Raw genomic sequence first — 24865 nt, 5'->3', positions numbered from 1 at the left:
CGTGCAACGGTAAATACAAAGCTGCAATTTAAGGACAATGAGTCAAGCTGAGTTACGGTGACACTCTGGGTCAGGTTCAGGTCGGACACCAGTTCCGTGACCTTTGCCCGTCCTGGTTTCACACATATTCCCGGGGTCACTGGACTCTTGATCCGATTTAAAGAGGATAACGCAGAAAATGAATTAGCTGTGAGGTGCAAATGGAGATTGAGGAACCTTGTATATCTAAACATTTATGTTTCATTTTATGAATAAATTCCTGCAACCCCTCAAATCACTAACTTAAAAAAACAAACATGCACAAAGGATTTGCTTAGTCAGCGTGACCAGCCTCTCTGACCAGCAATACCCCGGGACCAGCGTGTCCACTGGAACTCCGCTCCTTGTCATCTCCGTTGTTTGGTTTTCTGCGGTTCTCCAAACCCGTCAAGCCCCCTCGCCGCTGTGCACTCCAGCTTCCCGTAACGCTGCGTCTGCCGCGTCCCGTAAGTGCCGGCCACGAGGAAGTGACCTCACGCCCAGCTCCCGCCACAGGATGCTCTTTCTCAAGGTGCCGCTTCCTCTTCTTCCTCATTCCTCATCCTCTTTTTGTTTTTTTTTTTGCAAACACAAGCAATTCCTCACAGTTTAGGTTTTCGAGGGCTGTACTGGTTTCCAGTATAACTGGAGGGTAAGGGTCTTTCCTAGGGGCCCAATGGTGACATCACTCTGCTGATCCTGGGATTTGAACTGGCAACCTTCTGGCCCACCAGGTCACATCCCACCCTTCAGTACCTCAGTAAATCAGTAGCCATATATTCCTGCTTGGTGTGAATTGAATATATGTGAAAGGTTACAACACAAACTTATAGAACTGTAACTTGTAAAGCTAGTAATGACCTGTTCCCAGGCCTAAAACCAAAAAAACACTCCAACGCCAGTGGAGAGGAAACCAGACAGAAGAAACCGCATGAAAGCTGTCCGGGGCTCGCAGTCACGTATGACTGTCTCTCTGTCACGAATAGTAGCGAGTCGATGTCTGTGGTTCTTGGCGATCCAGGACATGATAATCTTGAGCTTGAATCGAAGTCGCCTGGATTTCTTTTTCAGTTTCTTGAAGACGTTTCTCCCCTCATCCGAAAGGCTTCTTCAGTTCTAAAGGTCTGACGGGGAGTTCCAGGTATTTATCTTCCAGTGGGGGTGTCACCTCGAAAGTCGTCGTCGACGCATCGTAAGTTACAGTCGCTGCACCCAACCTCACAGTGGAGTCGCTCCGGGAAAGAACGTCAACCTGGCGAACGAGGGTGATTTGGGAGGCCGTCCGCGGCGTGAGCAAGATGACCAGACACCTGCTCGCACTGGTGTCTCCGCAGTGGGCAAAGGCTTTATGCTGGTGATCGGTAGGTCGCTGGTTCAAGCCCTGCTGTCCTTGGCAGATTAATCATACACCCCTTGGGCCCTAAAGCAAGACCCTCAACGCTCCAGGGAGACTGGATAAATGACTGACCCTCTCAGACCCCCAGCTTCACTCTTGAATGTGTGTGTATGTATTAAAACCTTGATTCCTTAATTTCTGTAAAACACTGTTTTATAATTGTTAAGAAACACACAGGCCTGTAAAGCCACTAGTAGACGACCTCTTTGCGATGGCAGGTCAGTCTGAGTTTCTTATTTGCGTGACTTAAAGCCCAGTCTTTGCCTCTCTGCCTTCCAACAGACATATTTCTGCCGATTAAGAGATAAAAGCTAAAAAAGTCACATGAGGATCATCTAAATATTTACGCAAGGCCTGACACGGCCTGACACGGCCTGACTGGCGAGGGATTAAAAGCACAGCATGCCGCCGTTAACGGCCGGCTTTCGCTTATCCTATAAGGGCCTGAGGGGGGTGTCGCAAAGCTGGGCCCCTCCCTGGGATTCATTAGGAATTTGGTGGAGAAGCCCATCTGTTTGAAGAGCAGATCAACAACGGTCGTCACGCTGAAGTTAATGCCAGAGTAATGAATGTCTGTACACTCTTGTCACAGTGCCTTGGGGTGACTGTGTTATGAAAGGCGCTATAAAAATCTAAATTGAAATTTCAACAAACACCATTTGCAGGAAATATGGATAGCTGATCTCCCCCAAGCAGGCGGGACACCGGCTCGAGGCCCGACATGTTACTGAAGCCTTACGCACACTAAGCAGGCAGCTCACGTGGAGACGCACCCCAGGGTATTTCCTCACACGCCAGCGTGTGCTCTCTCCCCCCACGAACGCACCCACAGGCACTCCCTGCCACAGTCTGCATGCAGACTCCGAGGCCCCGCACCAACACGCACGGATTCGTGTCTGTGCACGCCTCTCATTTCTCCCGTTCGTGAGCAAGGGCTGTGTTTATGTCCGCACATGTGAGGAGGCGCTGGGAGCTGGTGCCGCATTTCCGGAAAGATGACATTCCCCTGGGAGGATTCCGAGAAGCGCCGGGGACGAGGCGAGTCGGGGGTAAAAGCAGGCAAAGCGAGGTGAAGCCAGGCAGTGCTGACAGGTCTTGGGAGCTGCGCCTCGGGTCGCTCCGGCCGCGTCCGGCCATGAATTATTCAGCGGACCCGCGGCGAGATTTAATTAGGCTGGCGGGGGCCTCCGGGGAGCCATCTGGAGGCTCTGGCCTACACATACCTCCACCCTGACTCCAGATCAGATGGATTAGCAGTACCATAGGGGCTAAAACCCAGCCTGGGAGGGTGGGCAGCTGATGGCAGATCAGTGAGCGGGGCATGGAGTCACCAGGACCCCTTTTCGGTGTACCGGTGCTGGGGGACCGTTTCAGGCGCCCGTCTGGGGGGGCTGCACGTCGCACGCCGGCTCCGCATGCATCCCATTCTGTATCTCTTCATCTCCGTCCCGCTCTTTCTCTTTCTTTCTTTTCAGCCTCTCTCTCTCTCTTTCCTTCTCCCTCTTTTTTTTGGTCCCCTCCCCCATTTCCTCCTCAGTCTCATTTCTCTCTCTCTCTCTCTTTCTCTCTCTCTCTCTCCGCACCGTGTGGAAGGTCACATGGTTTCCGTGAAGCTGAGCTCCATAAACCATGGGGGGTGGGGGGGGGGGGGGGGGCGGGGTGTGGGTTAGGGGTTTACTCTGCATTTGTTTTCAAAAACCAGCAAGTCCACCGATTGGCTGCTGGGTGACATTCCTATGCATGACTCTGATATGCATTTTATCTCTAGAAAAAGCAGCTTTTAAATTAAATATAGAATAAGAAGGGAAGACGCAGCTCGTCACACACATCACTGGGGCACTGGGGGGTACAGAGGTAATCTGGGGGGCAGGTAGGGTCCAGGGTGGAGACAGTGCTGTGGGGAGGCTCGGGAGCCCAATCCTTGGGAGGGGGCTGCAGAACCCCAGCTGGTTAGCGTCTCACGCCCCCCTCCCCCAACACACACACACATACACACACACATTCATTATGTTGTCCCGTAAACACAGATGAACATCAGTGAGGAAGGTGAGGGGCTGACCGTCTGGGGGGGGGGGAGAGAGGGCGGTCTTGGCTCATCTCTCAAGGTCACTAAACCTGAAAGCCAGAACGGGGGAGGGTCAAACTCCTGGGGGGGGGGGGATCTGAGCCGATCACTAGGTCTGAGAATCTGCCTAAAAATGTAAGTGGCTCTGGCTGAGGGCGTCTGCCAAACGCTGTAAACGCAAATGCAAATGTAAAGAGTGACGGAGTACGAACGTCCTCTGTGCTCGGCTCCCGACCGCCGCTGCTCTGCGGCCGAGCCGCGGGCGTCAGCCGAGGTGGCATCCTGCCACGCAGAGCGCCGTGTCAGGTGAGCGCGAGCGGGAAGCTCACCTGTGTGCTGACAAGCTGTTACTGGAAGCCGTCAAGCGTCGCGAGCTGGAAGAGAAACGGGAAGTGGCGGCTGGTGGATGTTACGCATGGCCAGATCAGCGCAGCCACCCGCCCCACTGCCCCCAACCCCCACCGCCACGCCACCACCCGCCAGTACCCACCAGGGTTTAATGCCGCAATCCCCAAACCCCCTACTGGGCGTGTGCAGCTGGTGCTGAATCAGCCCAGCTGTAATACCATAATGACTAACCTGCACCGCTACGTCTCACGCTAATAAAGAATGTGTGTTGGCCATAGACACAGCGTGACTCAACCCTAAACTAAACCCAGGCAAACCCCGAGCAGGATCAGCGTAAGATTACAGCGCAGAGGCAAAAATGTTCTTTATCTCAATTAATCAATAAAGCAATGCTTCATTCCATCACTTAAAAGGCCTTATATGTTTGGGTTTATTCCTACTTTGAGACAAGAATGGATGTTTATAGAAACTTTCTGTGAACTGAACTGTTTGTGTGAAGGGTCACCCTCAAAGATTCACACGGAACCCAAAGAGGCGTCTACTAGCCAGAACCTCTTCGTCATTCACACTGAATCTTTTCATAAAGATTTTTACCAGAATCGCATGAAAAATGGAGCAAAACCTTTATTGGATGCGAAGGAGGACAACAGACAGCCAAGTCAGCCTCAGCAGTGAAGGTCTGGGTGTGTATGCGTGTGAATCCACCCTGGGAGACACATCTATCGAAGGCGCTCGCAATCACTGCGCCTGTGTGCCGCAATCTGCATACCGCATTTGCCTCCCGCATCTGCGTACACCTGGCTGTTGACGGGAAACGCTGAGGGGAAGCTCAAGCGATTTGAATACTTTTGTACTATTGCTGGTAACCGTGGTAATTGGGGCCTCACCTGTCAGTGACGAGAGAGTCTCCAGATAACGCCGCTTCCGCTGGGGTGGGGTCCGACCCCTCTGGGAGGGCAGTCGATTAACAGAAGGGAGACGCGGCATTGGATGTGCGATGGCTTTAAAGCACGTCAGGAGGTCCTCGTGCGAGATGCCTGCCCTCCCCCCGTGTCTCATGGAAAGCAGGTTTGGGCAGCCCCGGCCAGCCCCAGAAGTACCAATCTGCATATTTTGAGCGAGAGTTACAGAAAAAAACCTAACCTGACACTCGCTGACAGTTCCTGTAACCAGGACCCATGCCGATTTTTAAATATGATTCATATGCAGATAGTGTGCTGGAAGGTGAGAGGGCGCAGTGTGCCAGTCTCCGATGACAGTTCTACGCTTTCGGACCAGATGTGATATTTGGTGACAGTCCCTGCAGCGAGTCCGTCTGCCAGCTGCTCCCGTCCCCAGCGGCCTCTGCGCTGTTTTGAAAAATGACCCGATCGCTGTGGCATACCACAGGTACTGCGAGCTTCCGGCCCGTAACACACATAGCCAGGCTTTATCTTCTGCTTCCAGTAATTCGGCAGGACACATACGTAGCCGGGACCTTGTGCCACACCGGACTCACTTACCATCTGCTTGACCCCCCGCCTCCACACTTGAGGTCTTCTTAGTTTATCAGCAGCCTGGCGAAATAAAACTGTATCAGAGGCAGATGGAGAGATGCAGACAGGTTACAGAGTTCAGAGTGTGGAGGTGTTTCTGCTGCGTTTGCCATTGCGATCTGATGTCGCTTCACCCTTTGAGTACTATCTTTCACATCAGCACACAGTGCTGGGACTGCCGCTTGTGGCTCGGCAGGTTTGGACGCTGTGCTGTGATCGGAAGGTTGTCGGTTTTAATCCTAGAGTGATATATTTTTCACCCGGTGGGACCCTGAGCAAGACCCTTAACTTCCACTCTCTCCAGAGATGGTCTGATCCTGCTTTCTCAGTTATATGTTGCCTTGGATAAAAGTGAAATGTAATCCAACGAAATCATCTCACAGTTCAGTCTAAATAATAACAGAGTATCAGACCCAGGGGGGATGCAGCAGATGCATAACAGCCTTGGACATAGGTAAGGGTTTCATATCCTCGTGGACTGGCTTTGAGATAGATATATATATAGGTTCTTTGACCCACCGACACACGCACACACTTTCACACACATTCTACGTGCTTCATTTGCAATGCTGCTGTGACATGATACTCAAACACAACGCTTTGGAGCAATAACGCTGGGGGCGGGGGGGGGGGGGGGAAGTCTAGGAGCTGAATGCACATGACAGAAATGATTAATTTCTGGGACGAGATCTCAGCCGGAGGAGAGCGGCGCTCTGGCTTGGCGCATGCGAGAGAACCGCCGTTACCTCTGGCTATAAATAGCTTGTGTCTGGGAGCAGGACGACAAAGCCGGTCAGGCTGGGTTTCACGCGCTGAACAAAATCCATAATTGAAATGCCAGTAAAGATATAGAAAGGGTTCAGCAAGTCAATGGACTGTGCAGGCTGCCTAATATGGCCGACAAGCATAGCGTTCCTGGAAGCCATGTCATGCGAATGAATTTATGGAGAATTTCCCTGCTAAAACAGGGAGCCACCAGTGTGCCCGATCAGCGCTGCGACGGGGCAGCTGCGCTTTTGCCGCCGCCGCATGCCAGAAGGACTCGGCCATATAGAGCTCAGAGAGGCGGAACCGCGAGGCACAGGCTCCACCCCCTCACGGGAATACATGAAACACAGAGCTCGAACCCGGAGCCTCCAGTCCATATACACGGCCGGGCCCAGGTAGTGTCATGCTGTGAAATACATTTAAGGAGACGCCAGGGGTCCTGAACCTGTTTACAGCACAGGTCATATGAGGCCTGATCCAGCCCCCAGGCACGTGGCGCCCTAGGCTGGCCTCACCTCTAGCGCCCCCTGTCTGAGGCTCAGTGGAGCCAGCTCATTGGCCACCAGCGTTAGCCAGCACTGAATCACCTTCTTTCTGTGACAAACACTCCTGCCAGTCACCCTGAGGGCATCGACGCTCAGGCCCTTTTGATTGGATGTGCTCAGTGTTACTCCTAGCCGTGTGGCCCCCAAGATTCAGCATCTTCTACCCCCCCACCAGCTTTAGCACCGGCAACCCCCCCACGGGTCCAGGCCTTCGTGCATGGTGTGCTGTAGATGCTCCTTGCATTGGTGGGGGGGGGGTGTTATCTAATGGGTGGACTAGCTATAATGCTCTCCCCATTCCCGGGTGAGTCTCACACAATGCATCCAAAAGTTAATCCTCCTATTGTGTAGCTACAATGACTCTTTGCCCCCCGTGACCCTGCAGAGTCCCAGAGTCCATCATTATGGTGTCATACCGGAGACATACGTGGGTGTTTCCATGTCTCCTGAACTCAATTAGGTTATTTCTCTGTGGTGGAGACGGCAGAGAAGGCACAGTTGTTTTTGAACTTGAATTTCTTTTCTCCGGCCATATTTTTTCATCTCGAGAGTGAAAGCTCAGTCTTTGTTTCTTGCTCTGACTGTTTCCTTCGCACTCGGATAGATTTTGCCACCTGGAAGCAGACGAAACGCAACTCTGTAGGCAAAGTCCAAAGGAAATCAATATTAAATATAAACGGGCAAAATCATCATGTCTTTATAAGAAGTAAATGGTGGTTCTGTTTTCCACATTATCTTGACCTTTTTTCTGCTACTACTAGGCGTAATACTACAGACGCCTGCTAGCTTACGAAGGCTCCCTGGAGTCATAATGTCCCCCCCCCCTCCCCAAGGCACCGGCGACATCAGCAGCCTCGCAAGGACATGGCCATTTGAGGACGGCCTTCGGCTGGTGACCTTTGCTGGGCGGGGACATGCAGCACAGCCTTCCAGCCGCTCCGAAGCAAGTAGACGTCGTGTCCTGAGAGCAGAAGCGGACTCCTGCATGCATTGCTCCTCCTGCATGCATTGCTCCTCCTGCATGCATTGCTCCAAGCTCCTTGTGCATCAAGGCCTGCGACTTCCAGCCGTTTCCTCTCTGACTCTGCTGTAATGAGGATATCATCTGATAAACAGCTCACATGCTGCACAGCTTGGGAGTCTGACCCATTGCAGTCCTGCTTTATCCTTTGTGATGGTATAGCGCCTTGCAGATGTTCACTAATGTGATCATTTAATGTGATTTAATGTGATTTACTGCTAACAGACCGGAGGCTGGACTGCACACCTTGGGCCGTGATTCTTCTCCTTCCCTCTCATGCTAATTGTAACTTCATAACCTTCAGTGACCCTCAGGTATCTTTCTGCTTTCAGGATTACCACCTCTGGGGGTTGCCCTTTGGCTGGAAGCCATTTGTTCTTCCAGAATCGTCCGCCAGACTTGGGGGTCGCATCCTTGTTTTGCGTTCCGCTGTACTCATTCTGTCCTGAAATGGTGCATGGTTGCCACGCTTGATGAGTAAAAGATCAGGCTCGCTTCACGCCCACGCTGTTAATTCGTCCGGTGACGCGATTTGGTTCCCTTGAGGATGCTCTTAAATTAAGACGTGCTTTCCGAAGCTCTCAGGTGGTGATGGACTGGCTGCAGTTTGCAGAGCAGCAGCTTTGCAGCTTCACACGTCAGCACCTGCGGATCCGATTCCTTCCCCAGCCTCGACGGCCACGCAGTTTGTATGATTGCCCCTCGTACTGCAAGTCTCTTCCAGGTCCTCCAATTCCTAGGGCCCCATCTTCTGAAGGAGAGCCTGAGGGAGCCACCTCACTGATGAAGGGCTGGGTGGCTCAGCTTTGCCTCGACTGGCACGTGGCAATTTAGCCGATTCTGCATTTCCATTTGCACCTCTACCAACTGAACCTGCCTGCTTCACGCCCTCACATCTCCCAAACTCAGTACTTCTGTCCTGAGTCAGACATTTTGCTGCCCAACCACCCTCTGTACTTTTGCACGCCCAAATGCATAATGTGCTAAATCGGTTCGGTGGCTGCATGTTGCCGCACTGCTGTTGCCAGTCTCCATCCTGAACATCCCAGGTTTCTCCATGAAAATGCCGCGCGCTGAACCTCACTCTTCTTTAGTTGACGGAAGCTCTTCTCAGCACACGCGTCACTGCAGAAGCAGTTTAATTTCATTTACATAAAAAAGAAATTTCACAAAAGCTTTTATCCAAAGCAACACCCATTTGAGAAAGATAGGTCAGACAGTCGCTAGTTACGGGCCTGGCTCAAAGACCAAACGATAAAATTACTCAGCCAACTGGGAGTTGTACCAGTGGCACTGCAATCGCTGGTATAGCATCCAATCCTGCCGAATTACACCCGCCAGCTTCATTAGAACCTTGTTAGATTAAAGCATTCCACTAAGTGCTTAGAGCAGGTACACAAGCAGCTTTTTACTAACAAAACCAGAGCAAAGGCTTGTCTCTGCAGGACAGAGCCGTTTCTCTCTGTGTCTCTTACTGTTCCTGAGTGTTCAGACCGGCTCTACGGGAGGAAATTCCCCATGGATAACCAAACATAGTTCTAAATAGCATCATGTTTTAGCATCGTTCCCCTAGACACTCATTACAAGGGCGACAAGACAAGACAAGACAAGACAAGACAAGACAAGACAAGACAAGATAAGATAAGATAAGATAAGATAAGATAAGATAAGATAAGATAAGATATTGCACCGAGTGACATCATTTCCTTTGTGAGCTTTGGGTGATGGAGGTGTTATAAAGTCTGACGGCAGATGGACTGAAGGAAGCGTTCCTTCTTGCATGTTGCATGAGATCGTCTGGTGCAGAAGGAGCTTCATCACAGCCTCACTGTCTCATGCACCTACACCATGCAGGTAGGTGAGAAGGCCAGGCTCACCGCGCATCTGCATCCACCTGCATGGATCAGACAGAGATGGGGTTCTGGAAAACAAAATGTCCAAGTGGATCTTCCATATGAGAGGAGAAAGGCAGAACACACTGATGAACTTTCAGTTTGTATCCCACAATCCTCTTTGCTTCTGGGTCCTTCCTACCAAGAACTGTATACAGCTGCCAGGATTTTAATTCCTTAATCATGACAGATAAGTCCTTGTAAGAAGTGGGGTTTGCATGCCATGAAAAAAAAAAAAAAAAAAAAAAACGTTTTTTGGTGAGCACACAGATCACTTTGGTTACCTGGTCTATTGAAGTTCGTCTCTATCTCTCACTCGCTGGTCACGGTCCCTCCCCAAAACCCGGAGGTGGAATTTACTCAAGGGAGGTGGCTTTTCTGAAGGACCTCTGGCTGCTTCCTGGAAAGCAATCTTGATTTATCAGAACTGGTGCAGTTATGTGGTTTGTAATGGGGCCACCGGCAAGCATTTCCAGGAACTTGAGGGCCTTTGTTTTGGCAGAACTTACTCCAGTCTAAATTTATGACAGAGACAGTAGGGTGGGGTGGTGTGTTGTGGTGCGGGGGGATTGATGACGGTGTGGAGAAAGCACTTACATGATTCGAGTGTCATTGAACAGCATCAAGATCAAGGTGGTAAACACTTTAAAAGAACCAGTGTACTCCAGAATGTAAGCATCTGCATTTGTGTGTGTCTGCATTTGTGTGTGTTTGCATTTGTGTGTGTCTGCATTTGTGTGTGTCTGCATTTGTGTGTGTTTGCATTTGTGTGTGTTTGCATTTGTGTGTGTCTGCATTTGTGTGTGTTTGCATTTGTGTGTGTATGCATTTGTGTGTGTCTGCATTTGTGTGTGTTTGCATTTGTGTGTGTCTGCATTTGTGTGTGTCTGCATTTGTGTGTGTCTGCATTTGTGTGTGTTTGCATTTGTGTGTGTCTGCATTTGTGTGTGTTTGCATTTGTGTGTGTCTGCATTTGTGTGTGTCTGCATTTGTGTGTGTTTGCATTTGTGTGTGTCTGCATTTGTGTGTGTCTGCATTTGTGTGTGTCTGCATTTGTGTGTGTTTGCATTTGTGTGTGTCTGCATTTGTGTGTGTCTGCATTTGTGTGTGTCTGCATTTGTGTGTGTCTGCATTTGTGTGTGTATGCATTCCAAGTGTCAACCAACCAGTTGAGTCCTCTGTGACTGTGACTCTTTATACTCAACTGGTTGGGTGGAACAAAACCTTGCCCTGGATCTGTACTTTCTGGACCTGTACTTTCCAACTCTAACCACCCAAATTGCTTCCCTTTTTCTGGACAGCTTTGGCTCGCATGCTAGATTCCTACTCATCTGCTGTAGCACCTACAGATGGTCCCATGCTGCAAAAACCAAAAGCTTCAGGTCAGTCCCTTGACTGGTCAGCACTGAGGTTGCTGTTGATAAAGGATTGAGGAGAAAAAAAGAAAGAACAAGGAAGAACAAGGAACTGAGACAACAACCTAATTCACTAAAATAAGTACCTGAAAGGAAAGAGCATCATAGCCGTGTAAAGCTAAACACGCCGAAACCTGGTTAACGGGGACTGACACTGTAATAAGCAAAGCAAATCAAACACCGATATAAAGTGTTAGATGGATGCTGGGCCACTCCAAGCCTCCAGAACAGTTTCAATATCCCTTGACAAACAGTCTACAAATGCCTGGACCTCTGTTGTGGAATGTGACTTCAGTCCTTGGTGAGGATTGGTATTATTTGCCATTTGATAGCTCAGCCCCTGGGTTGAGCGGGTCGAGCAGTGGTGATAGTGGAGTCAGTTCCCAATAGCACAGTTATGCTTCAGGACAGGATGAACTTGATGACTCAGAATAAAATTTGTTCTTTTTGGCAATTTCATTGGCCTCTGAAAGCGTAACTGAGGCTTAACTATGCCGGAAAAATGCACCCTACCCCAAGATAGTTGGCTGAACCCTTTGCCCTAGGAATTCGGTACTGAAATCTGCAAGCCCCATGTGTCTTGGACCACGTACCCACTTTCCTAATAACTGAAATGACTCACATGACGAAATGACATTTCCCTGCACCATTCAGAACCATCATGTGCCCTTTGTATACTTCACCTGATTTTTCAGACGTGACCAGGAAGAGATGCAGACTCTTGGAACCTGATCGGTGGCTGAACCCACGTCTGGATATATATCAGAACGTCGAGTGATCTTGATCTCTGAAGTCGGTGCCTATCATGCTCCAAGAATCACACCACTCTCAAAATTACTTGCTAGATAACATAACTAACAACTGACTTATTCCTTGGATTTTCATATATAACCCTAATTACTTAGTAGATGTTAATTGTGTAATTATTTTAGGAACCATACTCGTATGTTACCACCCGCTCTCAGGGTGCTTAATAGCCAATCAATCATTCGTCCATCTTCCAGCCCCTTATCTAGTACGGAATTGTGATTCCCACGTATCCTCATTCGATTAGTTGCTTCACGCCCTGCTAGTTGCCAGTATCTACGTCTCCAATCACGCTGCTTTCCACTCCAGCCATCACTCATGCCCAGATTGTTATTCAGCCAGATCACTGTGACTCCAATCGATAGTGGTAGGAAATTCAACCAGTGTGTTTGCACTTTATCTGCTGGTGAACCTGTCATGTCTGTTTGAGTAGGATGCAGTCATGTGGTTTGGCTACGCAGGTCTCCGGTGTTGCGTCTATAATGGTAACTGGTTACAACCCTTAGATCAGCAGGATTTCTTGGGTGTTGAAGTACACGATCCACGCAGAATTAAATACGAGAGAGATGAGAGCGATATCCACACCTGCCTGCAAAGTGAGATGTTTTGACATTTGGTCAGTGAGCTGAGCCTCCTGTGGATGGAAACTTCACGTCATCGAGAAGAAGACAACAACAACACAATCGACAGCCCCTTTTATGTTTGCTGCAAACTCAAGTTTCATCTGTGCTGTATGGCCTGAGCCCGTCTCACTCTGGCGTCACCCGCATCATGGCGATGGGTACCAAGTTGGGTACCAAGTTGGGTACCAAGCTGGGTACCAGCATGACTTTCAGGTTGATCTGGTGGATGGCAATCGGGAGTCTTCTGCTCACTAGAGAAGTTCCATTTATTCTTAGCTAATAAGATGTTGGTATCAGAGTTTCTTAGAAGTGCTTTCAAAACTGATGCTGGCTTCTCAGCAACTTTACATGCCTAATTCCTATGAATTCCTATTGCTATGAATTCCGAAACAGGAATGATTATGACTCATTAATAAAGGTTTACACTGTCGTCATTGATATTGTTCTTCAATCCATTTCCGCATCATTTTTGTCACTTATGAAACTAAATAAATAGATGTGAATAAAGAACAGAGGAAGAGATTGCATGCTTCGTCCGGAATCCAAATTCTTCAACAGTCATTCAGGTCTCTGCGAGAAAGATGATTTTAATTTAGATAGATTGATGGATGGATAAAGATGAGGTAACTAGTCCAGTAAATCTGAGGTCACAGTAAAGTATCCTGTACCGTAAAGATGGCATGCCTTATATGGTAAATCTGACATTGGCAATAGGGTGAAAATGAAGTAATGTACCTTGTGTAATAGTTTAGCAACAGTAAACCTCATGGGACCTTTTGTTGATCAGACCCACTCTACAATTAAGAGATTAACCCCAGGCTGAATCTTCCTCTCCGGGCCGTAAGAGAACGTGAGCCCCAGCTCATCCCTCTGATTAATATCCTCTCAGGTTCCAGTAAGCATGAGAAGCCTTTGATGCTCGCAGTTCCCTGCCTTTCTGTCAGACGATGGCCCTGACTGTGCAGTTCCCAGAGTGGGAGAGATGAGTAAGGAAGATGGAGGACGCAGATGGAAATGCAAGTGTGGGACACCGAGGCGTAGAACTGACTTACTTTATATTACTTTGTGGGGACCATTCTGTGGGTCTTCACAAAGATCTGTGTCTGCAATCAGTAACTTAAATAAATTTTTGTTTGGTTATTGATTGTTAAAGTCAGGGCAGGGGAGGGGTTAAGGTCGTCATGTTGGGATTAGAGTTTTTCCCATAGAAATGAATGGACGACCCCCACAAAGATATAATTACAAACCTGTGTGTGTGTGTGTGTGTGTGTGTGTGTGTGTCTGTCTGTCTGTCTGTGTGTGTGTGTGTGTGTGTGTGTGTGTGCGTGTGTATGTGTGTGTATGTGTGCGTGTCTGTCTGTCTGTGTGTGTATGGGTGAGTGGGTTAGCATTTACCACATTGTGGGGACCAAATGTGGCCACAATGTGGTAAAATCTGTTACTTTTCAACTTGTAGCAACATTTTTCAGGTCACCACGATATGAAATCTGTGACTGCAATCAAATACCTAAAAATGTCAAAAATGTGCTTTGTTTGGATACTAAGGTTAAGAAAAGGTTAGGGTTGGGTTAGGGTTAAGGCTGTCGTTGTGGAGATTAGGGCCATGTTCATAGAAATGCTTGATAAGACAGAATGATTGCGTCAAGACTCCCCCCCCCCCAGCTATTGCTCATGTGAGAGAACTTCCCGTTGGCCCACACACCCTAAAATGTGCGAGAGGTGCTTCCTCATTCATCTGGAAAGAACAATGAGCAGTCTGATGCCCCCCCCCCGCTCTGATAGACATTTCAGTATTTCATAAAACGGCCTCTTGGAATGAATAGATCAGCCTGTAGGTGTTCTGCATCGCAGTGCTGTGCAGTATCTCAGTGTTCACTCTCACTTTCACGCCACCCGACAGGGAAGTTTACATTACCAGCACTCTGCTATTTAATCCATTCACCCGTAAGCTGGTTTGGACAGAATTCCTGTGTATTCTGAGCAAGGTGTGTTCACATGCTCTGCTTCTTTTGAGGCCTAGATCTGCTCATAGCTTACCTTCTGCCTTGATATGGTGTCCTTCTGTTGGGTGGAGCCGTTCCCCGTCAAATGCACTGAAAGTGACAATGCCTGTCCTGCTTCCCTGCACCACCAGACGATAAGCATCTCCACCTTGCCTACACCGCCCTCCACTACAATGGAGATTTATAGCATGTGATACACAGATTCTGGATTTGTCACCGTAGAAACGTCTCCAGGTGCCAGTCCAGTCCGCATAAAGCCGCAAAGTACCCGCAGAGACTCCGGAAACCACTGGCTCAGCAGGTCCAAACTGGCCATGGAATTCAGCTCAAAGAAAAGGTTCTGGGCAGAATTTCAAAGCAGAGCCGACAGAGGCAGTTCCCACCACTGGGAAGCTGGCAGGGTTTTGGTTAAAGCAGGGGCACTATTAGCGATTTGGGGCCCCAAGAATGCATATCAAATCGGGCCCCCAACCCAGATCAATACGGTTATGCTCCAAATATTTTAGGGCCCCTGTCACACAAGGACCTTGGGGATCACCCTAAGTCCCCCCCCCCCTTTATGGCAGCCCTGGGTTAAAGGTCGACATCAAAATACAGAACACTTGTCCCTAAGAGACAGAAGAGCTGAACTGTGTCCGGTCCAGTCAGACGGTCCACCGGTGGTCAGGTTCAGTCAGACGGTCTACTGGCGGTCCGGTCCAGTCAGACGGTCCACCGGTGGTCAGGTTCAGTCAGACGGTCTACTGGCGGTCCGGTCCAGTCAGACGGTCCACCGGTGGTCAGGTTCAGTCAGACGGTCTACTGGCGGTCCGGTCCAGTCAGACGGTCCACCGGTGGTCAGGTTCAGTCAGACGGTTCACTGGCAGTCCGGTCCAGTCAGACAGTCCACCAGGGGTCAAGTTCAGTCAAATGGTCTACTGGCGGTCCGGTCCAGTCAGACGGTCCACTGGCGGTTTCCCACGGCAGCCTCTGTCATGGCAGCTGTTGACCGCGTCTGTTGGGTCTGGCACAGTAACAAATGGTGACCGCGTCCCCTTTTCACACCTGTATGCCTCCAGTGCTCATGCACGTGCACTGGGCCCCCTAAAGTTCCTCGTTTTCACTGCAGGTCCCACAAGGGTGTGTCCTGCAGGGCCCAGCTACACCAAGTACAACTAGCATGCCGGGTCTCCATCTGCTAACTTTGTGACTCACTGCTCCAGCCCCAGGCGGCGTCCCCCCCACCACTGTCGGAGCTGCACACCCCCCGCCCACCCTGTCCTGAGTTGAACTTCCTTACAGCAGTGAATGAGGTCTCGAGGATTCAGGTTTTCCATGTGAGACACGCCTTTACAGTAGAGTGTAGGCTGGTGGCGGCGAGAGAGAGAGAGAGAGAGAGGGAGAGAGACAATCCACCTGAACTGAGCAGGACAGCCAGATGGTTTTTTTATTGTCAGCTTGTGGGAAGTGGGAGGTGCTTAGCTGTGCTGGTTAAGCCATAAGGCAACCGCCTGGGGTGCCATCTCCTGAGGGGGTGTGACTTTGCAACCGCCAGCACCATCCCCCACTCCCCCCTCCCCCCCGATCCCGGTCACCGAGGACTCCACATGGGCTTTCACCCGGTGAATTTGGGATTAACGAGCTGCCATCTTGGGCCAGCCCGCGTCCTTGCATCCCCCCAGGAGGGAGGTGTGTCTGTGCTTCTGGCAGCACCGTCCCCCCCTGGCGTGAGGTAAGCCCACCCACCCTCACTCTGGGGAGTCCAGGACGACTGCCGGGAAAAGCTGGAGCCCATACAGAGTGTCCTCCTGTCCTGCCACCTGACGACACGCCGATTAACTCTTTGGAAACACCGTAGGACTAAGGGCCAGACGACGACAACAAAACCCACTTCAGCGGGATCAGGCCGCCCACCATTCACTGATGCTATAAATATTACCAGCCGACTGGACTGTGAGTGGCTTCCTAATGCTGGCTAGCTGTCCCGACCATTTCCTTAATTTTACTCTCTGCACTGCTCACAACAGGAAAGTCTCTCTGATTGGAAGACGAACAGGAGTGGCAAAGACATCTGAAATGCCGAAGACGCTTACAAATGCCATCTCTTCGACGTCTCCATGTCGACACCGGAGCAGAAGAATACGGATTCAACTCTTAAGGACTTTTTATTGTTACATGCAGAGCATATAGTCGGCCTAAAACCTGCAATGAAATAAATAATGTTTAATAAATATGTAAGAAATTAGCAACAGTTATACTGAAAAAAGAAAACTCAAGCATGCAACATGATGCATGGTGCATTAGCTGCAAATCGAGGTGTGACTATTACATTATAACTGTGGGACAGTAATGCAACACAAATATGCAGCTATTCCCTGTTATCCAAGAGTAGCTTGGCCCTAGCAAACTCATATATTTCCATTATTTCTCATGGGGAAATAGAAATGCTATTTCCATTATTTCTCAAGTTCCTCCAGGACACCCTAATTAATCTCCCCAAAATATCCCTAAGACTCAAAAATGCCCATTTCAGCAGGATGAAAGAACACTTTGAACACCCATTAGTTAATTACACAGCAGTTAGCGGCGTAGTAAATACCGTGTGGACGTGTGTTCTAATACGCAGTAATTTTCTTGCAGTTTCGTAGGAATAAAAATGTACATCTGATAGTCAGGTTTATGTAGGAATAGAAATGGAATCGATATAAAATTGAAAAAAACAGTACAATTAATGTACTATAATGTGCTGCTGTGGTAATGAACTGTTACTGTGGATTCATACTCAGGGAAACCCCGGTCTTCCGGAAACCCCGGTCTTCTTCTTGCACGTTTTGTCTGTGCTGAGATGGGCTTGGACAGTCTGTCTCACACTGCGCAGTGATATTCCCAGGAAGCTCATGTGGGTTTGGGCTGCGTAAGTACAGGAGAGTCACTTCCTTGATTTGCCCATGGGCTTTCAGAGCTGATAAACTCAAATTTCCAGTCATCTGACACAGAGAAAGAGAGTCATGATTTTTAGATTTTTGTCAGTTCCGTTTATTGTTCTGTATTAACTTTTTCGTAGCTGCCCACACGGTAACCTAGGAGACAACAGGAGACAAAAGGGAAACAAAAGCCTCCTCATGTCAGAATAGGGCCCCCTAGTCGATTGGCCCCAGGCGGAAAGCAACTAGGATCACTATTAGGGGCCCCAGGCCCCCCAGGGGAACATTTCAGTCACAACCCAGGAAAGGGCAGGGACAGGGAGGGCTATTAGCAGATGACCGGTACAGGGGTCTTGGTACCTATGACGATGGTTGTGATGGCAACATGAAAGGGTTAGACACAAACAAAGGAGATGATGTACAATGACAGACACACAGCTCGTTTCCTGGGCTTCTTCATAAATGCTGACCCATCAAATTACAGCATAACAGCGAAAATCTGTACACAAGAACTGCAACTCACAATTATTTCCATATCTGTTTCAATAGGCCTAACACAGTTTCAGCAGACCTGCAGTAAGTAAGGCAAACAGCTCGCAGTAAATAAATAACAGTATCCATGGCGATTCTTCTCATAGCTGCAGGCTGGTGGGTTTACGTGACACGTTATTGTGGAGGATATAAACTTGATCTCATAACCGGAACGACGTCAGTCCAAATCCTGGGAAGTGTTCTGAGGGGGGGGGGAACTTAACCCCAGAGTCTCCAGCTCATATTCCCGAGCCGCTTCGCATGAAGGTGCCACTCGAGTACACGGGCAGCGAGCTGTTCACGCGGGGGGCAGCTGTTCACGGGGGGGGGCACGGCGCCATGTTGCTGCTGAGGAATCCTGCTTGGATGCATCGTTTGATCTTCTGAGAAGTTATGTTAGTTTCATAAACACGGCGCTGCAGACAGGACATGTTATGGCAAAGGCTGAAATCCACTTTAATCCAGGCTTAATTCACACCAGATGCCTTTGCATCTCAGCAGTAACATACCGTCTGCCCCAAACCGAAAGGCATCCGCTTCCCGGCACTTCCCTGCACCCTTCCTTTGCTCCTGATTAATTGTATCCCTGCATCTTTAATGTGGAAAACGTCCTTTCCCGCCTCTCCCTATCCTTAATGCTTTTCCATAAACCGTGTGACTTGCTGCCTTGGGTGGAGACCAATCAGATCCTCACGGTCCAGCTGCGTCTGTTTCCACGGAGATGGTAATGATGCCGACATGTGATGCCCTCCCCCACCACTATAGCTTCCAGCTGTGATGTGGTTACGTGACCGGCACCGGCGGCCTGTAGCGTTTACTTTCCCAGAATTTGAGGTTTTTTTATTTTTAACCTTTAAAGATGCAGACGCTGTCTGCGCCGGCGCAGGTGGGGAGGAGCCGCCTGGTTTGTTTATTCGGAGCAGGTTTATTTTTTATTCAGCTGGTTTACTGCTGATAAAGTGCTGGTCATGTTCTTCTGACCTTGTGTTACTGCTGAGTTTTGATGGAGGTGGGGTGGGAGGGAGGGTGAACAGGTCAGGCTAACTCTTCAGGTCTGGGGTGTCAGAATTTGAAGGTAATGTGACAATGATCCACACAGAACTTCTTCACCAACGTACCCGAGACTTCACGCCACGCACCAACAACTTTCACGTTAGATCCATATTTACGTTTGTATAGCAGACGTTTAAGGGTATAGCATCCTAAATTGTGACCTGACGCACACAATGCCCGTGATCTAAACCTAGATAAGCACCTTGGCTGCAGTGATTCCAACCCGCCCTTCATGGTTAGCTCCTAGGTCCTAATGCCACCTGATGTCTGCTATATTCCAATATCCAGAGGTATTTCCCTCTCTTTTCCCCAATAACCTGAATGGTATTGAACCCATGACTGACACTAACAGAGTATGAACCTCAAACCTGGTTGAGCTCCTGACCATTTCTGGTTGAGCTCCTGAACATCACTGGCTGATCTCCTGAACACCTCTGGTCGACCTTAAGGGGGGCCATCTACAAAGCCCACTGTCTCAGTCATCACTTCTCCTCTTTCTCTTGTCTTTCATCCCTCTCTCCTGGCCGTCTGACAGTGCTAACTATCCCAGGCAGCCAGCTGGTCTTTGACACTGAGATGTTCTCTTATCATGTACCGCCTGTATTTGCTGCCACTTCCCACCATCATTTTCTCCGCAGTAAACACTCGATACAGCATCAGGTCTGCCTGCAATGCTCGTAATTTCTGTCCAATGGTGAGCGCTTTCCTTCTGCTAATCCACTCTTTAAGTGCTTTTGAAAAGATGAATTTGAAGAAGCTTTGGCACAGTCAGACTGGCACGTTTCTCCTGGAAATGTCCCTGTAATCCTAAGTCATCACTGGAAGGTGTCTGTAGACCTGGCTGAGCTGTGTGTGAGGCTGATGAATGACCTTCTTGAGACTCGATGTCCAACTGCCACAGGCGCACCTTAAACTCAGGGTTTGTACGTTTCCCCATTCTGTAGCTGAGCCATATTAAATATGCAAGCTGAGTAACTTTTTATCACATGATTAGTCAATCAGAACTGAAAATAAGAATTAACCATCAATGATTGGACTGCCTGATTGTAAATGTCACAATGTCTATTCTACTTGATTTCCATATAGAAACTCCTAAGAAACTGTCTGCAGCAGCAAACAATATCTACAGGAAACTCATATTTCTTGGTAGAGACTCAGCAAACACCTAAACTCAGTAAGTAAGTGTCATTTGAATAATGTTTCTGAAATTGCTATAGCTGTCAGCTTCCAGTAAACTATTTTCTTCATTTCTGGAAGCTGTGATAGATAACTTGCACTTGTATAATCGTATTTTGAACTCAAGAGGATTAAAACAAAAAAAAAAAACACATTTCCATCCCTTTCTTCTGGGCATACAAGTGCCTGCAGGTGGAGATGTGAACTCATTGAATCAAGGCTGTGTTTGAAGACAGGAGCACAGAACACGGAGCCAAAATTGGATTCCAAGGAACCATTAAATTAGAAATGAACGCGAAGGCAGGGCCTTCCCTGCATGCTGCGTCTTGTGTTTGGGAATCACTGGTCTGCTGGGTGAGCTGCGCAGTCTCTCTTGTCTGGTCTTGGGCTGGTCGGCCATCGTGGAAGATGCTGCTAAAACATGCTAAAAATGAGTTTATCCATAGAGAATTTAGCTTGATAGACCTGTAAAGATGAACTTGAATTGGGTGAGAATGAATCCCACTTGACTTCCAAGGATTTCACTCCATAATTTTACTGAAACTCAAATGAGCTGAAAACACAGTATAGCCTGTTGTCATGGTGGTGGGGGCCAAAACATCAGGAGGGCCACTAAGAGGGTAATGGATTGTCTGAAAAACATTCTGGTCTCCTGTGGACCACCTGCATACCCGAACACACCGGCCAGCATTCCGCCTTGTTAAAGCAGATACCGCCCAAGCGAAACGTCGAAAGCCGTCGTCCGTTCGGGGCCGTGTTCGGTGCCGTGTTCCGTGCCGTGTTCGGGGCCGTGTTCGGTGCCGTGTTCGGTGCCGACTCTCTCCAAAGATACGGGAGCACAAAGGAACCCATTCGGAGTTGATCCGCTTCCTGGAGCCGTAGACTTTCCTTACGTCCCAGTAGGCGGCGTGAAAGTGCCTATTTAGGCTTCAGGTGAACATTCACACAAGGTCAGAAACAGGCGGACGAGAAAAGTGACTCACTGCTTGTTGTGTAAATACTGATAAGAACCTTCCACCCTGTTGTTTAAAGTGGACACGAGAAACAATGTGACATGACGTAAGAGCACGTCTGCTCTGGTCCTTCTACATCAGCTTTATTAGTTCTTGGATAATCAGAAGCACCCTGGGTTCTTAAGGGGCTCAGGTCCACCTGTCTGTACCTTCCGTTCACATTAACAGAAGTTGTAGGTCAACATTTGCTTCCAAGCGGCGGAATAAAGGTCAAAAACCTCAGGACAAGGATTTGTTTAAACACAATCAATTGCCCTGTTTGCCTTTATTTGGTATATTTTTTTTAGAATAACCGCAAAATCATGTATGTTCTGTATGGACCTGACAAACACACCCACTTTCCCGGAACAATCTGGTATTTTTCATACACTGTGGGGATTTACTGTTTACTGTTGATTTTCCTTCTTAGGTTCCTGTCTTTACTTATTTTTTGACATTTCCCACAAACTTGCTGAGCAGAGTCTGGCCCATGTAACGTATTTGCTGATGTCTTCATGTCCCCTTAGGCTACAACAGCTGTTCTCATCGAGGGGATTCCAACCGGCAGCCTTTCAGGTAGAGCAATATTCCGGCATCCACCTGCGGAACGTTCTTTGAAGCATCATGTTTATTTTTGTTTTGATTTTTTTTGTCAGCGATGTCAGGCTTTTTTCCTCCCTGTACTTTGGTTTTTCTGAAGCGAAAGAAGAGTTTCCTTTGCGTCAGAGCTGGGGATAGTTTGTACCATTTCCCATAAATAGCAGCATATTTCCTAAATGTATCACAGAGAAAGGGGAAGAGGTACTGGAGCTGTGTTTTCCTCCCATAAAGTGCGAACCATTTTGCTGGTTGTGGTGTCCTTTTGCAGATCTTTGTCATATTTCTTTGAAGGAAAACAACACACTACAGCTTAGCTTGGCGGGAAGCCTTTAGAAATTCATAGCTGACCATCTAACAGTTCTGAGGAAATCATTCCCCAATAGCCTATACTGTAGACAGGATGTTTTAAAGATAAGGTAAGTTAAGGTAAGATATACATCTTGAGGAGTCAAAGGGACCTTAAATACTTCCACCTAGACACCAGTGCTGGACGCCAATGCTGGACGCCAGTGTATCCGTGTGTGAGATGTCTCCCGGATGCAGTTGTATCCGTGTGTGAGATGTCTCACTGATGCAGTTGTATCTGTGTGTGAGATGTCTCCCGGATGCAGTTGTATCCGTGCGTGAGATGTCTCACTGATGCAGTTGTATCCGTGTGTGAGATGTCTCACTGATGCAGTTGTATCCGTGCGTGAGATGTCTCACTGATGCAGTTGTATCCGTGCGTGAGATGTCTCACTGATGCAGTTGTATCCGTGTGTGATGTGTCACACATGCAGTTGTATCCGTGTGTGAGATGTCTCACTGATGCAGTTGTATCCGTGCGTGCGATGTCTCCTGGATGCAGTTGTATCCGTGTGTGAGATATCTCACTGATGCAGTTGTATCCGTGTGTGAGATGTCTCACTGATGCAGTTGTATCCGTGTGTGAGATGTCTCACTGATGCAGTTGTTGGTGACAGAGGTTTTGTTCTCTGGACCTGGAAGGAGTTGGGGGGGTCCAGCCTAATGATACCGCCATCCTGACAGCACACAATGTGACCCCCCCAAGACAGTGTAACACTGTGGCATGGGGGATTTGCACAGCTTTTATTCTGCGATGCTCAGATCATCAGGAAGTATTTCATGCTCCACTCTTCCACATTATTTATGGTAATGAGGTCATCAGCATATGCCCAGGTGAGGACTCAGAGTACCTGGTGAAATATAGACCAACCTTTATGGTAGAAATTACTAAACACAGCTAATGATTTCTTCAGAACTGTTTGATGAAACTCTTAACAGCAGTGATTACCAAATACCTACCTGAGGTTAACTTTTTCAGGCGGTCACCTGCCTCATGGCTTAATGTGAAAAATCTCTGTCAGCGTGTGAAAGCAGCCAGGTGAGCCGTTTTGGTCTACTTTGTACAGCGGAACAGGTTTGTTTGCTATGTCAGTGTGAGGCGGCGAGGCCTGTGTTTCCTGGTTATTGGGGAGACGAGCTTCGCGACGCGCCCAAGGTCAGCCCGGGCGAGCTACTGCTGGTTTTCCGAAGAACACAATGAGGAAGAACATGTCAAACACCAGCCTGTCTCGGCTAATCTGCGGATCTGCCCCTTATTCTGGCTTTTCTCCGAAAATTCCCCTGATTGTACCGAATCCATGCCTGCATGTTTATCTGTGAGCATCAAATTACCTGATAATAAATCACAAAAGAAAAACATGCAAGACATAACACAGTGCTAAAATTTGACCTTTAATATGCAAATGACTTAAAACACGTCAGCAAAGTGTGTAGAGCAAACCACAGAGGCAGGCGACTAAACACAGAATCTGCCGCCATGATCATGCTTCCAGAAACTGAAGGTACTTCTTCCAAATTTCCATTCTAGTCGTTCCCACTAAGGCTCATAGCTGGGATTCCCGAGTACAGCTGCAGCACGACTCGCATGCAGAAGTTAACGGGAATGACAGAACGGTGTGCCCGAGAGTACGTCTCGGTCTGTAACTTCATCCACTTGTCCCTTTTTTTTCTGGCGTTCCCGGAGTTTGTCAGAACAAATGTATCACTGAAAACTGTTGGATCTTCCTTTTAAATTCATGTTGCCAGGACCCACTACCAGCTAAGCTAACAGCAAGCCTCTGGACTGTGGGAGGTACCCCATGCAACATGGAGGGAACATACAAACTCCACACTGTAAACACAGAAGATATGAACTCAAAAAAGAGTGGAGGTGGGGTTTAAACCCACTAATCCATTGTGCCTCTCTAAAGCAGTGAACATATAATGTAAAAATAATAATACAACAAGCACACCTGCAACTTTGTAAAGAGAAGCTAAAAATGCCCACTGATTGGCCTTTAATCCTCACAGCCAATCAAACAGTCAGATGGCATCAGTTATGCCCAGATTGGATTGGCTCTGATATCAGGCACAAAATCACAGTGTGACTTATTCTTTGTGGCACCTGCTTCTCCGAGTATCCGAGCAACTACATGACAATGATGGCAAATAAAACAGCACCGTAAATGAAGGGCGGGTAAGTAAACGCAGGGCTCGGCCTCCCTCCAGATGGCCCAGGTCTTCCATTATTCCCACTGGCATGCAGACAGCGTGCACCTACTTTTTGCAGAAGAGGAACGTCAGTGGAGTGGAAACATTCGGTGGTCCATTCGGCGGGCTGGCTCACGCTCAAGGCTGCAACAGCTGAAAGCAGTAAATCTCTGTAGCACTCTCTGTTGGACCGGATAGTGATCCTGGTGTGAAGAACCGCCTGATCTGAAGGACGGCTGGATTGGATAGTAAGCCTGATCAGAAGGATGGCTGGACTGGATAATACGCCTGATCAGAAGGACGGCTGGACTGGATAGTACGCCTGATCTGAAGGATGGCTGGACCAGATAGTAAGCCTGATCTGAAGGACGGCTGGACTGGATAGTAAGCCTGATCAGAAGGACGGCTGGACTGGATAGTACACCTGATCTGAAGGATGGCTGGACCAGATAGTAAGCCTGATCAGAAGGACGGCTGGACTGGATAGTACGCCTGATCTGAAGGATGGCTGGACCAGATAGTAAGCCTGATCTGAAGGACGGCTGGATTGGATAGTATGCCTGATCTGAAGGACATCTGGACCAAATAGTAAGCCTGATCCGAAAGACAGATAGACCGGATAGTAAGCCTGATCAAAAA

Source organism: Brienomyrus brachyistius, chromosome 20 (genome assembly GCF_023856365.1).
Source record: "Brienomyrus brachyistius isolate T26 chromosome 20, BBRACH_0.4, whole genome shotgun sequence".
NCBI classification, from domain to species: Eukaryota; Metazoa; Chordata; class Actinopteri; order Osteoglossiformes; family Mormyridae; genus Brienomyrus; species Brienomyrus brachyistius.
Note: the sequence above shows the minus strand (reverse complement) of the source record.